At 39.1% G+C, this 17,318-nt stretch overlaps 1 protein-coding gene across 6 annotated transcripts in view; it reads left to right on the top strand.

Annotated features, from left to right (window-relative positions):
• Positions 1 to 17,318, top strand: part of LOC110262205 (uncharacterized) — a 343,233-nt gene that overhangs the window by 227,635 nt on the left and 98,280 nt on the right. For 2 of the 6 annotated variants that reach the window (XR_014819153.1, XR_014819151.1), the window contains one exon: positions 63 to 5,837. The exons of 2 other annotated variants lie outside the window; for them this stretch is intronic. The gene's annotated coding sequence lies outside the window, so the exon portion shown is untranslated. Of the gene's footprint in view, positions 1 to 62; positions 5,838 to 11,037; positions 11,141 to 12,765; positions 12,914 to 17,318 lie in introns of those variants that run through there. 2 more of the 6 variants (XR_014819159.1, XR_014819160.1) reach the window with 2 other exon arrangements.

The raw sequence follows: 17,318 nt of genomic DNA, 5'->3' as shown, positions 1-17,318 counted from the left end.
GCCAAGTGCTAAAGACTATAACAGAATGAGTAACACTTTATTTCTCCTCTCTGGGCTTACAGGTTAAAAAGCACCTATAGGCAAATAACTGCATAAAAAATTAGACAACAGAGAGTGGAAAGTCATCAAGGAGGAAATGAATTACTCCAGGAGAATCTGGCAGTCTTTGAGAGGATGTGGAATGTGAGATGAGGCCTGACTGATGGGGAGCTCTTCCACAATTAGAGGTGATGGAGGAGGGCTTCACCTGAAGAGCACCCCTGAGCCCTGGTTAAGGGAGAAGGAGACTGTGGTCTGTACAGTGTACCAGAGAACATGGCATCAGTAGGCATGAGAAGCCAGGTGGGAGGACTGCGAATGCCTATCTGAGAAGGTGGCAGTCTTTGCTGTTCTAGCTGATCTCTCTTGTGTTGCCCAAGGGAAGCATTTGCTAGCATTGTATAAATAACTCCAGAAAAATTCTGTATCAAATTGCCCACAAGAGAAGCAACTCCATGGAAAATCAATACCTATTGCAAATCAGCATTTGCAATTCAGAAAACCTGCCCTTACACATTCAGTCTGAGCTCAGACTGGAAACCATTCTTTGTTTTCTTTGTCCATGGCTGATTTTGTTAGCTTTGCCTCTTCTAAGTAGGAGTCATGTGGGCTGGTTCAGCTGCAGCTTCCAGCTGCTCTGAAGGTTAATGACCTATATACCATTGAGATGCCCTCCTGAGTGCCTCTAGGGAATTTTGTGTAGTCCACATAACTCTACATTTTAAATCATACCGTCCTAAACACATTTTCCACATTTGATGAAAATCCTTCCACATATTTTCATGTGATGCAAGAAGATTCAGACAACAGACACTTAATTTTATTTATTTCAATGAATAAAAAGTATCAGTGAGATTAGTGGCATGCATTAAAAGGCACACTCTGGTGGCAGCAGGGGTTTATGGATAGTAGAATGGTTAAGGCTCTTAGGAGGATTTTACAGTGCTCCAGCCAAGAAGTTACAAGACCTGAATTAAAGCAGTGAGACTTAAAAGAAGGGGCAGATATGAGATGTGAGAAATGTTTTGGAGATAGGATCAAAAGGGCTTGGCAACTGATTGAAGGTGAAAGAAAGGAAGGCAGAAACACTGACATGTCTTCCAAAGGTGTGAGGCTGAGTTAACAGGAGGATGATCATACCATTACATCAGGAAGGGGAACCCATGAAGAGCAGTAATTCTGGTAGTAAGTGGGTAACTTATTTAGAAAATAACAACATGCGTGGTTTCTATTTCACAGAATTAGTTATAATTAGGGTGACTATATCATTTTATCATCCAAACTGGGACACTACTGAGAAAGAAAGGGAATGCTTTCATAATTGCACCAGGACAACAGGTCTAAACCCAGATTGTTCCAAGGACATCCAGATGTTTGGTGTCCCTCCTTATAATACCTTTTAGTGTTTGCTCAGTTGGAGGCTAGTGTTAGCAAAGCTGGCTTACAGCTCATTGAACTTGGGATCTCAGGATTAGAGGATACCCTAGAAATCCACAGAAAGTAGCCTCCCAGCACTCCCAGGAAGTACCGTATTCTCCATTTCCCAAGTCCAGCCCCTAGTGGAATAGTTCCCAGGGATGGGGGCCTCACTGTGACATTCAGAAGCCCAGTCTACTTTTGGATAGTGCTAAGTGATCTCCCTTATTATCCTTAGCTAAAACTGGCTTTCCTGTAAACTCCACACATTATTTCTAATACATAGTTGACCCTTAAACAGCATGGGGTTAGGGGCACTGACTGACCCCTTCACAGTTGAAAATTCACATATAACTTTTGACTCTCTCAAATCTTAACTTCTGATAGCTTACTGTTGACCAAGAACCTTACCAATAACATGAACACTCAATGAACACATGTTTTGTATTTTATATGTATTATATATGGTATTCTTATAACAAAATAAGCTAGATAAAAGAAAGTGTGATTTAAAAAATCAAGAGGAGAAAATATCTTTACAGTACACACACACATATATATATATTTAGTGGGAAAAAAATTGTGTGTAAAAGTAGACCCATGCAATTCAAACCTGTGTTATTTAAGGTTTTAATAATAATGGCATCACCAGTGTTAAGATAGCCAACATTTATTAAGCATCTACAAAGAGCCAGGCCTTATACGTATTATTTCTGAAACTCTCCAACAATTCATCTTACACTGAAGCATTCCCATTTTATAAATGAGGCAACAGACACTGAAAGGGGATGTACCTGCCAAAGACATTCACCACACAAGTCATGGCCAAGCCCATGGCCAAGAGAAGAAAAGTGTACTTTGCCTACAATGAGACCATGATAGGGAGGTGGATGTAGAACACATCTAAAAAAGAGTGAAGAATTATGCCAAGAAATAATTCAGTCTACCATAATTTTCAAGGTCAGTGGAATTCAATTCCTGGACTTTCACTTGAGCTCTCCAAAAAGCAAACCCTTTTTCCAGTGGTGTTAGGGTGAAGCGAGCCTATAGTTTGAGACCATCACTCAGAGCCAGAATTGAGTCATCTTAGAAAAAGGAAAGCTTATAGGGGGCCTAGTGACAGAAGTTGAGCCCTGAAACAAGCTGCACCTGAAGTCAGAACTGATGATGGAATATTATTCAATTATGTGAGCCAATATAGTCCCCATTTTGCTTCAACCAATTGTTAGGCTTTCTATCACTTTCAAACAAAGAAGTTCTAATAGCTATAGTGAATGAGTGAAATTATTTTCACAGCTAAGCTAAAGCACATGATTCTTAGTGTGTAACTACCCTGGCCAGAGTTTTTAATAGCTCAGCCTTTTAGCCCACTCATCACTGTTGTAACTTTTCCTAGGTAGAGTGATGGCCTGCAGTACATGAAACTAGAAGGCCTTTGGTGTGTCTCCAAGTCTTTTGAAATAATTTCTGATCATTAATAGTCTAGACTGATTTTTAATGGTATTTTACCCCATTAGAAAGCCCTTTTCACCTTACTTCATTCAAGTATCTCATGTCAAGATGTGGGGGAAAGGCAACTAAGTTTAGAATATAGAATTCCAGTTCAACATAAAACAGTATTTTTCAGGCAAAAAAAAATAATAATAATAAAGGAGAAGAGAGTTTAGTAATGACATTGTTTCCCTGGCCCATTGCATAGAGGTTTTGCACTAGTAAAGGAAGAAACAACCTGGTTGGGTAGAAGGGGTGCTTAACCTCAGAAGTCTACAGTTTTGTTGAGGTCCACCACATTAGTCTCTCTGAGTCTCAACTTCCCCATCTGTTATAAATGATTGCAAGGTTGTTACGACAGTCATTGGAGATAATGAATAAGATAGGATTTTTTTTTATTATTTTCCTTATAATAAAACCATTCCCTAGATGTAACAAGTTTAGAGAAAAACTTCTTAGCTTTGACTACTAGAATGTAGTTTATTATGTTTTATGCCATATGGATAGATTATTTTTAATATTACAACCTCAACAATGGTATAAAAGGAGGCCATATCTTCTGGTGCTTTCTTAGGAGGAAGAAAGCCTCTCCCAGAAGCTCCCAATCAAGCCTCCATGTCCAATTCTTAAACCAAATACTGGCAAGGGGAATGGAACTGTGAAGACTGGTTCAGAGCAGACCCTGCTTTGCACCCAATGTCATGTGCAAGAGAGGGCAGACTTGAACAAGATCATTGTTTATTGCACAAAGAAGGGGAATGGCATTGGGATTGGAAGTCATTAGTTTCTGATAACCATATTTACCAAGCTCTTCTGTTTATGTGTCTGACCTCCCATTACTTTCTAACCTCTAGAGCAACAGGGGCAAGTATATCCCCAGGTGCTGTATATCCCTAGCACCCAGTACAATTTCTGAGACCAAGTGGAAACTAAGTAAGCATTTATTGAATTTTATTATCATATTTTAAGTCCATTTCAACTCTAAGGCTCAGTGAACATGTTTCAGTAGGAAATTGACAATAGTTTCTGCACTTTTCTTGGTGCTGGGCAGAGACCTAGCATAGAGGAAGAAATACTCCATGGTATATATAAAACTCCTGTTGGCCCTCTGTGATTCTTTGATTTTTTAGAATGATTTCATTTCCCTTCCCCCTTTACATTATTATCTAAAGCCTTTAGAACTAATTAGAAGTAGGAGGATCAAAGATGATATATTTTAAATTTGCTTCCCGCCTCACCCACTTAAAGTAAAGAATCCTGCATAGCCCATTAAGCTGGGGTACTTGCTGACAGGAAGGAAACCATCTGGTGAACAACTTCTGTTAATTATGTTGGAACATACTAACGAGAATAAAGAACAGCCCTTAATGACCTTCCCCTTGGTGGCAGAATCCACTGCAGAGTAGACGGTCATGGCTCAGAGCCAAAAGTTAATGGTTAGTATTGGCACCAAACACTCAGGCTCACTAGTACTTAATAATCTCCCCTCGGTGGAGAAAGTATTTCAGGCATTCACAGCATAAATCCTCCTAGCACCTGCATGTAACTGAGCTCCAAATAGTCATTTAGGGCATTATTTGGAATCCCTTGGTAAATGTGAGTCTGGGTGTTACTTTCTCTGTATCTTTCTTTGCATTTGGACATAGTGGATGAGGCCAGACAAAGACTTGCATTTTGTTTCAACCAATAACTATATTTAAATATTACTTGGCAAAGCATTGATGCAATTATTCCATATCCCAGAGGGATAAAGATACACAAAAATAATTATCCTCATTATAACCTGGATGAGTTACTCATTTATAATAATATTCTTTCTAATTCCAATTTACCCTTGGAAATCTAGGCAATCCTGTGCCATCCATGCAAAAAAAGCAGTTAAAGTGTTGGCATTTGTATTGTGAGTTAGCTCTAGGTGTCAAAACATGAGGATTTTATTTTTCATTCATTGCTTCACTACTTAATTTGAGAAAGATTTAAGTGCCTTATAGACTGTGATAAGATTAAAATTTTAAACTATTTAAAATTATAAAATTGTATATTAACAGAATTTTAAAGAAAATTTAAAAAGAAAACAGAATTAGAAAAATAAGTTCAAACCAGGAATGAAATTAGTATACAAACATGCATGACAAGAAATCCTGTGTATTATTGAGGTGAGCTACAAACCTGGGTCTAAGCTTCCTGGTATCCAACTAGAAGAAGCAGACAAATACTTTGGTGGGCACCTAGTCAGCTCAGTAAAAAGTTTTTACAACATGTCAGGCATTAAGAGTTTCCTAGTATTGAAAGTATTTTAAGCTGACTGTATCATCTAGTGCATTCACAATATGTATGCATTAAAAAAAAGAAACAGTCTCAGAAATTGCTCCTTCAAATCAGGTGGGAGATGTTATTTTAATAGAAATCTTAAATAAAAGTTCTTTAACTAGGAACTGTCAACATTTAGCTCCTAAATTATAACAAATCTGTAAAGAATATGGATCTGTAATATATTAAAGTATAATAACCCTAGATATTAGCCAAGAAACTGCTCTCTATATAATTTCTTGATGTATATTTAAGGCTTTTCATATGTACATCAAGAATATAATTTTTATAAAGGCAGGTATGTCCAAGAGTTTGCACAGAAGTAACAAAATAAAAGTTGTTTGTGCCTAAATCATCCCATCTGTGCCTCTTGGACAACACTCAATACTATTCCAAACCACATGCATCAAGCAATTGGCTAAATATCCTTGTAGACAGGATGTCTCCTATTTGCATTTGAAGTACTCTTCTGTTTAAAATATAAATGCAATTAATTTGCATTATTTATTTAATCTGTCTTTGCATACTAATGTCACAAAAACTGAAAATAAATATCAGATCATTATCAGCATACCTCAAAATATCTTTGTGTTCAGTGAATTTAAATTAGTTTTCTAAAAAAACTAACTTCAATTTTCTTTGAAGCTTTGATGTTCCCCCACCTCTACTATCCTCTGTGCCGCCCACCACTATCTTTGAAGTTGGCTCATCTGGTAACAGACTTACTCCAAGCTGTAGTGCACACCTACCATTCAGAGAGTTAGATCTTGTCCATGTGACAGATTTAATCAGTCCCTTGGTCTCTCAGACATGCAGCTGTTGGTGAATTCTTTTTTGCTAGTGTAATATTGTAAGTGTCTTAAGTTAAAATTAAAGCTGCCATTAAATTTTCATCTTGTTCCTCAAGAAGACTGTTTTCTGGAAGTAGCATGTGTATACATTTTTAAGTGGCAGTGCCAAGAGATATTTTATACTACATCAAATCTTTAGTGTTCAAAAAAAATGGTCCAATTTAATAGAAAAGTCAGTAAATAATCTAGGTTGCTGGATCTGGGCAAAAGCAGGTCACCCAGAATTATTGGTAAAAATAAAAATATGACCCTCTTTGGCAGTTTTATGCTACAGATGCTGCATTTAAGATGACAGCATTGAAATACAGAAAAACATGTGGGATTTATAGAAAGCCTCTCCATGTCCAGATTGCCTGGTCCCTGCAAGTCAAAGTGTCACTTCTGAAACACACCATTTACTAGTCCTTTAGCAAAACAAACAACCTTTAGAAAAGTACCCCTATGGAACCAACGAGGTAAAATAGTAATAGAGTTGACATGTCATCATGATCAGGAGAGAATAAAGCATCAGGTATTACCAACTTTTTATAGAGAAGTCAAAGCAAAGGGAACTAATGTTAAAAATTGAACAGAAAAGGACTTTGAAATAATAAAGTGAATTTTTGATAACTGCTAACTGTGAATCCTGGGGGAGATGCTGGACATGGTTAGGGAGACAGAAGGTACCAGTGAGCAGTGGAATACTTACCCTGTTCTGTGAAGAAAAAGAGAACTCCAGGGATAGGGGAAACTTCAGTTAAAGGTTAATGTTTTGCTGCAATTATTTCCAACCCTCCAATAAAATTCTATAGCTGGGTCTGTAGCAGAAGTCACCTTACAAATTTCCATTGCCATTTTGGTCAGGTAAAAAAGGTATGTCAAATGTTGAACCTCATTTTAATGACAACTAAAGCGCAAAACAAGACATGTATTAAACTTCTGTTATCCTTTAGGAAGGAATTCGATGAGCAGATTTTTTGCTCATAATCTGATATTCAAACTAGTTGGGTTTTAGAGTCAGACAATCTTGGGAAATTCTAGACTTTACCACTTCTTAGCTATGCTATCCTGACTTAGCAAGTTTTATAGCCTATTGAAACTTCAGACTTCTCATCAGTCAAATGGGGAATCTTCTTCACAGTGTTTACAGAATAAATGTGAATTATATTGAGCCTTTAGCAAAATGTGTATCATATAATAAGTGCTTATTAATAAAGTGTAGAGAAAATATTATTAGAGAAAATATGCTAGAACTCCTTCATCCTAAGTGGCACGAAACTATTCTCATCTAAAGCAGCAAAGTACTGTATTAGGCACATCCTTATTAAGACATACATCTAATTAAGGACAAATTTAGAAGATAGCAAGTATTCCAAATAATAACAAACTTCATGCCTTCTTTGAAAAGATAGTAATGCAGCTGCAAATTGGTTAAGCAACCAGATGCTACAGTTCCGAGGTTCTGCTGACCCATGAGGAAAAAAATTCACACTTGTAAATATGTGACTCTCCCTTTTTGAAAAATGTATTATCATTTTTGTTTAATTTTGGATGATCTCTAGATTCTTGGGTAACTTAGGAGTGAAAAGCCATGATTCCGTTAGGCACAATCATTTTAAAAGGATGAGTAAAGGCTTTTATCTTGGTTTAGCAATTTCTGTGTTTGTCTCAGAGGGTGGGAATTTGACTCCCATATCTATTAATTCACCTTGTTACGGGCAAATTGCTTAATCCTCTTATTAATCATCTTCCTCATCCATAAAATAGCACAATAATATTTACCTACCTCATAGGGTGTTATGAGTCTTTATTAATTAATGTTTGGGCGATTACAATCCTTAAATGAAAGAAACTGCCAAGTATAATTATCATTTATTTTTGCATGGTATGTTATGGAACAAGACTTTAAGATGCTATTCCTGTGACAAAGGCCAATACAGATATGCAGATCTAGGCATCTGATTGCCAACAAACACCCTTTGGAAATACTTTGAGGGGTTTTATCAGAGTCTAGTTTTAGAATGTTTTAAAGAAATTGTTTCCCTTCCTTCTCCAATTGCATGATTTAGCCAGTGATGAAGGAACAAAATCAAAATGTCCCTCCATCATCCCAGCATTCTACCTTTAATCTTTACCTTAATCATAAATACTCCTGAGACATTCAGAGTTCATTCTTTTCAAGGTCAGGTTAAGGTGCAGGATTTCCAAGGATAAGAAATTAGTACTTAAGACTAAGAACATGAATAGGGCATGTCTCTGTGTTCACCTCTTTGTTTTTCCATCCCCCACTCCTTTTACATTTTTTGCATCAGTAGTTCTTTCCTTTTTAGGGAAAATGTCTCAAACCTTACCATTAAATGTGAAATTTTAGTTGCCAGAGACACACTGATTAAAAAATACCTGCTTACAGTGATTGCTTCCCCCTTTCCTTCCCAAAGATTAGGACAGTTTTGAAAGACTTTAATAGGGTTGGATGATGGTTAGATTCCTCAAGGAAGTAGAGAACAGACCAAAGCATTCCTAATCAAGTTATCCCCTTACTGACTTATTAAAATACACATCACATGCCTGCTTTGCTCAAAACCACCTTCCCAGAGATAAAAGACATGATTTAGGGGCTCTTTACAAACTAGCACCAATCTTCACTACAGCCTACTGCCTGTTTCCCTTCTCACCCAAACCCTCAGCTGATAATGCCTCTTTCTCAACCTCAAACTCATCCTTCAAGACGCAGCTCTAAAGTTCTCTCTTACCATCCCAGAAAGTTAGGCACACCATCCTCTGTATTCTCAGGGTATTCAAAAACACGTGCACTAGCAATTGTTGTACACACACACATATAAAATGTGTTATATATATGTATAACACATATAAAATATATAAACATATAAATGATATTTAAATATTTTTGTTATTTAAATTATATTACATTTTCATTATAGTTTTATTTATAAACTTTACATACTTATTTCTTTTATGTTTTGTCCATATATTATTGTGTAAATATTTTAATTATTTAACTAGTAAGTATTATTTAAATATATTTATATGTTCACATAAGTATGCATATGCACATATATATATTTTTTATTTATACATTTTATTATTTTACCTAGCAGTTTATTTATATTTAGAGTATGTTCAATTAAATATTAAATTTTAAATAAATATAATTATATTAAAGCCAGTCTGCTTCAAGTACCAGGCTTCTATGAACTCTAGGAGAGGAAGGCAGAATGAGATTCAGACTCAACTAACCACAATAATCATATCTACTTTTACTGAGCACTTGGTTTATGCCAAACTCTGAGGTAATTGACTAGTACACATTATCTCATTTAATCTACACAACCATCCAATGAGATTGATGTTATTATTATCCACAGTTATGGTTAAATTGAAAAGCACATAAATGAGGTAACTTGCACCCAGTATTAAGTGCTTACTTGGGTTTCAGCCCAGACTTGGTCTTGACTCCAAAAACCTTGCTCTTGACCACTTGGACCAGGGTGGGGGACACAGGGTGGGGGCTGCACATCACGGTGGTTAAGAGCAAGGGCTCGGGAGTCAGATGAGCCAGGTGCAAATCCCCATTCCACTATCTCTTAGGGGTACAGTTCTAGAATATTTTCCTTCCTTTTCGTGGTCATGAGCTGAGGGGGAAAGGGAAAGCATGTCAGCAATTAGTGACAGAAAAAGTGGACTTTGTAAATAATTGACCTCTTTACTTCCCTGGTAATAAAACTAGAAAGAGCACTGGCTACCAGTTAAACTTGAACCTCTTCTATGCTTAGTTTCCATCCTTCAGATACTTGCTCCTCAAGAATAGGTACTATAAGCCTCATATAGGAGTTTGTGAGAAATAGAGACTCTTATAGCCCCTCAACATCTGCACTTAAACAAGACCCTCAGATGATCCCGATATACAGTGGAGCCTGAGGAGCACTGGTCTAGGTCATTCTCACTTCCTGTTCAATGTCATTAAAGCATGGTTCTATATAGGTCTGGTCTGATCCTCCATTGTTGTTCTAACAACTTATTTCTAAAAGAAATGAGAGGACTATGAGAGAAATGAGGGGGGTGAGGTAGCAGGTAAACCAGTGAGTCAGATTCAAATGTCAGGTTTGCTATAAGAAAGCTGTGTAACTTCAGGCAGGTTACTGCCTCTGTAGCTAAATTTCTACAAGCGATTTTGGAGGAAGGAGATAGGAAAGAGGGAAATTAGCATAGGGTATTGTAAAGGTGACTTTTAAATCTAAGTATTCATTAGATAAGAAATTAATTAGGAACGTCCTACGTGGCTCAGCAGGTTAAGGATCTGGTGTTGCTGCAGCTGTGGCACAGGTCACAGCTGTGGCCCAAGAATTTCCACATGCCTCAGGTGTGGCAAAAAAATAATAATAATAAATAAAGTAAAACATAGATCTGACTAAAATTTTGGAAGACTGTGTTTGTCTAATCCACTGCTGTAATGTTTAGCCTGTAATAGTTACTCAATAAGTATTTGAACCAAAAATGAAAGGACAGTCACTCTGACATTCTCAGAAGTCTCCTCAAAGCTGGCAGCATCCTCTGTGCTTTTATTATAATTTTCACATGTAACAGTTGACACTTAAGACAATGAAACAAAATTTTCTCCCCAAAATTATAAATTGTCCTTTATCCTGCCAACTTATAACATTTCTCCAAATTTTCTTCTATAGGTATGCATCTTGCACACAGCTAACATCATAGGGTACATGGATTTGAAATATTCATATTTCTTTATTATATCACAGTAGAGATACTGGTAGACATTCAATCAATGTTTGTGAATGATGGCTTTTATAACTATAGATTTCATAATTATTTTAGAACTACATAATACTCCTTCAAGTAATATATCCCAATTTTCAAAACAAGATCCATAATGCTGAACATCTTTGTGGTTTATCTTTTTTTTCACTTTTAGCAAACAAAATATCTAGAGTGAACATCTTTGGTAATGTATATCTGTGGGTCTGTTGAATGACATTTCTTTGAAACTTACTGGAGTGGATTGACTGAAACAAAGGGTAAGAGCATCTTTATGGTACTTACTATATGATGATTTTTCTTTCTAGTTCCAAAATTCTAGGGTTCTTAGAGAAACTTGCATTCTTGAGTGGCTGCAGCAAAGACTAGGAGCTGCCAGCTACTGGTGCTACCACAGTCCTTGAAAATGGCAAGACAGACATTCCCACATTCTTTTCTTTCATGGATGATTATAATAAAATGGAAACCTTGTGCTAGAAATTGGCTTAGAGCATCCAATGGATGAAATATCACGTTACACAAATGACCAGAGACTAGTTGGATAAACAAGATAAACCCAAGAGTTGCATTCTTTCCCAGAATCTGAGAGTAGTGCTTTAGAGCATGGATTCACAATTCCGCTTCTAGCCTATGTTTAAAATATCAAAGAGAAAGACCAGATGTCACAATGAATTAATATCCTGGACTTCCAAATCTGGAGACATAGGTTCAAATTCTCCCTGGTCGAAAGTAAATATGAGTATTCTGGCTTCCTAGAGATCCCTTGTGGATATTTCATTCACCCCCAAATTTGACAATTTGACAGGATGATCCCAGCATCTTCTTTTTCATTGTGACCTGAGGGCTGAGAGCTCAGATGAGGTGAGGCAGGTGCCATATATAACTAAGCTGAGGGAAGAATCAGCCTCATCTTTCACTCCCCTCACCACACATTCCTCTTGGGATCCCTGTCCACTTTTCAACATTTCCCCTTCAAGAGGCACTGAGTTACACAGCTGTTGTTTAAGAGAGGCAGGAAATAAAGGACGAGCTCTGGCTCATCGACTGACTTAGTGATAGAGAAGTCGAAAGCCATCAAAGTGCAGCTGCAGAATCCATCGGCACAGCCAGGGTACTATTGCTATCCATCCAAGTGTATCTAATAGAGGTCCTTTCCTGACAAGTGTCCCTCAGTGACATACACCTCTACTCTCTAATCAAGTCAGTTTCTGAGACCTCACCAAAGAGACTGCAATGTCATTAACATTCTTATGCACAGTCACCATGTCTTCTACGAGGTCTTCCTGCTACATCAGGGTTCCATATCCCCTTTTCTGTGCTCTCATAATGTCCTTCTCCCCATCACATCACTGCTGTCACTGGTAATTGCCTGCAATTATTTGTTTCCCCCACTTGTCTCCATGGGATCAGTGAATGCACCTGCCCAGTTCACCAGTGCATCCCTGGTGCCTAGCAGAGAACATGCCCATCTCTAGATCCATCCTTTGACTCCCATTTTTTAAGTATCTCAGTAAGGTCTTCTGGATCACCCTGGAAATCACCCGAGACATCTTTGTGAAAGATTAGTGGTGTGAAAGAGGCTGTCGTGATGGGACCTGTAATGAGGGAGTTGTGTCAGCTCAAGTGAACGAGATTTCCAGCAGAAACTCCATGCAGGTCCTCACGTGAGACATATGAGTGGTGTGATGATAGAAAGTAACAAGTGATCTTTCCCAAAGAGACAAGGGGATGGAAGGAAGCAAAGGAAACAACCTTTACTCAAGCAGTGTCAGAGTCAGAATGCAGCCCAGAATAATGCCATTCAGGAAAACCTAGACTGAGAAATTTTCAATGCAAAAAACCAATTACATGTATAGGCTTACTTTGTATTTGCTTTTCTTTCTAGTTAAGTTGGGATTTCAAGTTAAAATGTGTCTAAATAGACTTTGAACAAGGCAGAAGGAGCTCATTCTTTCACACGTCTCCCTCCTAACAGTAATCCCATGGGATCCCTGAGTGAAGAAAGCCTGCCTGATCCTGGACTTTCTAAATAGGTGGGCTGTTCACTTATCGCTGACTTAAATGCCCTGCTTTTATTTGAGTTCAGCTGTATCAAACTATGAGCATATGTTTCCAAAAAATATATCTTTCCAGGCGTACTAACTACTATGGAAGCATTCCTTCTTCCCTCCAGAAACCTAGGAATGGATTCCTCCCCACTGAGGAAAAGCTCAAGAGAGAAAAGGGCAGCCAGCCCAGAGAAAGGAATCCAGGGAGCTGGTCAAGGCAGAACTGAAAAGACCAGCCTCCCAGCATCTAACCTGCAGTCACAGGAAATCCCAGAAATTCTGTCTTTCTCGTTCATTTTTCCTGAAAAAATGCTATGCACTGCTTCTCCCCGGAGCTTCACTGCACCCCAGTATTGGGAATAATTTCATCCCACCTCTCTTGGGCTTGGGTGCTGAAGTGTCCCAGAATCAGGTTTTTAAAGAAAACAGGTTTAAAACTGTCGGCGAAAGAAGTGAGAAGGCCAAATCGCTCTCGTGCTTGAGCCCGTGGTCCAGTTTGTATGTAATTGGATTGGAATGCGGTGAAGATAGAGCTGTCTGGGGGAAGTGCTCCATGACCCCTCTCTTTAGGGGACGTTCCTCCTGATGCTGCTTCTTGGCCCAGCACCAGGCCCCAAGGGGAAAGGCAGAGAGACCCTGAGCACAGAGAAGGGCCAACCCTGTGCACTCACAGGACAGAGGACAGCAGGGAATGCCCCAGAAGGCCCAGAAGTCAGGTCTGTGTCCAGAGTCAGGGACTGCAGGCCAAGGAGAATGCTTGGGTAAGGGAAGGGGAGGAGAGAGCACTCCAACAGAAGACTAACCAGGATCCAAAGGATCTCTGTAAGCAAATGAAATTGCTACCACTTCTATTGCCCCTTTGTTGAACCCAGAGGGGCCAACATTCCATGTATATGAATGGTATATATGTTCCATCTCCAGGATGGCAATAGCTGCAGAGGCTGAAAAATGTAGACTTAGGAAGAAACAGATCCAGGTTCTAATCTTGGTTTTACTGCTTCCTATTTATGAGATTTTTAGGCGAGATATTTAATTCAACTAAACCTCAGTTTTCTGATCTGTAAAATGAAAAAATTCCTACCAGAAGCCTGACTTAAAAGAATCTTAAAAGTTCGGAGGTCCATATTGGGTACCATTTATTGTCAATTAGCATTGTCCCCACCCCCACCCCACTCCTGTTCCTAGAGGTTATCTTAGAGGCCAGATGCCCAGGAACCACATATTCCAGACTTCCATTACACCAAGGTTCTGGATATGACGTCTGTAACAACAGAATTCATTTGTGAATTTGTGAGGCAGAAGAGAGCAGCAAACCCCTCTTCCTCTCTCAGGTGGTGGGGTGACTGGACCTGAGTATCAGGTGTGACTAGTGAGGCAACTGGCTAGTCTCCTTCACTGTCGGTCCCCAGCTTCAGGCCTGTGGGTCAGAAGTAATTTCCTGCAGCTTCCTGATCGCAAGTGTCAGCTTGTGGTGGTAAAACTCCAAAGCTTGGAGAAGCCCACCTTACTTTCTTAACTTCAGGTTTTTCCACAATCTAGTAAGCATTGCATTCATTTCCTATTGCAGTGTAGCAAGATACCACAAAGTTAGCAGTTTAAAGTAACCCTCATTTATTACCTCACAGCTCTGCAGGTCAGAAGTTCAGGCTCTAGGAGGTTCTATGCTGAGGGTTTCACAAAGCTGAAACAAGGTGTCAGCTAGATTGCAATCTTACCTAGAGGTTCTGGAAAGAATCTACTTCCAAGCTCATTCTGGATGTTGGCAGAATTCTTCTCTTTATGGTTTTAGGAACGAGGTCCCTAATTCCATGCTGGCTGGCAGCCAGAGGCCTCTCCAGCTCCTCAAAGGTACCCACACCTCCCACGTGGCCTCCTTCACCTTTCAACTAGCAGTGGCACATCAAGTCTTTCTTACTGCTTCGAGGCCAGTAGCAGGATGCCTGACATCGACTGCTCTCACACTCTTTTCTTTTCTCAGCTGAGAACACTCTACTTTTAAGGGCTCCTGTGATTATATCAGACCACCCAGGTAATCTTCTTAAGATAAACGATACCATGTAACATAACATAATCATAGGAAAGATACATGAGCATGTTCATAGCTTCTGGGATTAGTGGGGGAACATCTTTGGGAGACCACTTTAGAAATTCTGTCTGTGAAGGAGTTCCCATCATGGCTCAGTGGAAGCGAATCTGACTAGTATCCATGAGGACCCAGGTTTGCTCCCTGGCCTTGCTCAGTGAGTTAAGGATCCGGCATGGCCAGGAGCTGTGGTTAAGGTCACAGATGCAGCTCTGATTTGGTATTGCTGTTGCTGTGGTGTAGGCCAGCGGCTGCAGCTCTGATCGACCCCTAGCCTGGGAATATATGCCATGGGTGCAGCCCTAAAAAGATTAAAAAAAAAAAAAAAAAAAAAAAGGAGGGGGGAGTTCTGCCTGTGATAGCACCTAATTTTCTCTATTAAATCATTTTCTGCTTGAAAACCTAGAGGAGTTTCTATTTTCCTATATCGAACCATAAGTGACCTGAAATCACTGTCTGTAAACAAACTCTGAAATGGAGAAAACAAATTTTCAGATTATAATGGTCTTACCCTTAAAACATTCTGGACCCTTATCCAAGAAATGTCAGTTAGGCAATTATTTAGCAACTGTCATGTACCAGTGTGTGCTGTATTTCAGGGAATCAAAAGAGAATAAGAAACCTTACCAATGGTCTACTGAGCAAAATAGACATAGGAAGAGACAATTTCAGTATATCATCAGAGATGATAAAAGAGATTAGGCTCAGAAGTGATTATCACTCATTTGCTCAAGAAATATTGATCTGATATCTACTCAAATCAGGCATTGGCTTAGGTTCAAGTGATTTAAAACCAATGAAGCATGAGTTCCCATTGTGGCTTAGTGGGTTAAGAACTTCACCTTAGTGTCTGTGAGGATGCAGGTTTCATCCCTGGCCTAGCTCAGTGGGTTAATTAAGGATATGGCATTGCTGCAAGCTGCAGAGCAGGTTGCAAATGTGACTCAGATTCAATTAAACCCCTAGCCCAGGAACTTCCATATGACACAGGTGTGGCCCTACAAATACGCAAATAAAGACCAATGAGGCATATTACTGCTCTTGAGACTCTAAAGACAAGTGGAGGCATGAGATATGTAATCATAATAAAATGCTGCATTGTAATAATGTAACATTTTTGATTTTTTTATGAGTTACCCCACACTATGCTAAATACTTTGCATGCATTATTCTATGCAAACTTCACCTTAAGCCCAAGAGTTAGATACAATTATTCTTTCTAAATTTTATAGAGGAGGAAACAACTGTCACTTCTCTAGGAAAAGCTATATCTGGGTTTGCAATAAGATAGACTCAATTTTAACACCCCTCATAGTGGATAATGTCCAGTATCTGGTGGCTTCACTTCTATCCTCTTCCTTGGAGAACTGTTCTCTGAGTCTCCTTGGTCTGAGAGACCAAAGTGCCTGGGAGTGCATAGCCCCTGGTGCAGTCCTTAAGCAGGAACTGATGGATGTGAGAGCCTAAAATCTCTAGTTTCTTTACCTTTGTTCAGGACAACTCTAAGGCTTGATTTATAGAGTTAATAAGTTTGCCTGTAGATCGGGCAAAAACCACCCTCTGTGTGACTCTATGATTGCACACTCACTTGGCTTCCTCCCCTTCCTGCCCTCTGCCCCCCACCCACTACTTTCATAGTTTCCCTTGGGAATTTCCTTACAAATGTTTGCTCACAGATCTGAGAATCTTCCCTAAGAAACCCCTGCTCTGAAATTTACACTACACTGCTATGGGAACCCAAAGAAGAGTGTGATTATCTCAGTTTGGGGGAGTCAGCAAAAACTTATACAAAGGAAGCCAATTTCTGGTCATGAAAGATAAGCAGAGGGCCACGGAGGTGGACAAGTGGAAAGAAGAGCATTTCAGGCAGAGGGAATTGCACACACAAAAACATAGGGATAGGAAAACAAGGGAAAGTCAAAGGATGGGTTAAAAAGTAGTGCATGCTGGAGCAGAAGGTAGATGGAGTTGAGGACCTGCCTGGAGTTAGAGTTCTTGGGTCAGGAGAAGCACCAAGAATATTAAGGGAGGATGGTTCATGATCAGATGTATGTTTTCATGCAACAAATATTTATTGAGTGCTTACAAGGAAGGTAGGAAACCAACCCAGGTACTGGGGATATGGCATTGAAGACCTGGTCTATGTCTCTTATTGAGCTACAGAGTAATCATTTTCAGTCCAGTACACTAACCACCAAAAGCATGTGCCTACTTACATATCACTAAGATGGAAATTTAGTTTCCCAGTCACATTTGCTGCCATTCGAGTGCTCAGTAGCCACAAGTGGCTAGTGGCTGTCATCTTTG

Source organism: Sus scrofa, chromosome 1, assembly GCF_054392235.1.
Source record: "Sus scrofa isolate SSC_HxYL_T2T_F1_AM1 chromosome 1, Sscrofa_HxYL_maternal_Yorkshire_Landrace_v2.0, whole genome shotgun sequence".
Taxonomy (NCBI): Eukaryota; Metazoa; Chordata; class Mammalia; order Artiodactyla; family Suidae; genus Sus; species Sus scrofa.
Note: the sequence above shows the minus strand (reverse complement) of the source record. Positions and strands in the feature narration are given on the sequence as shown.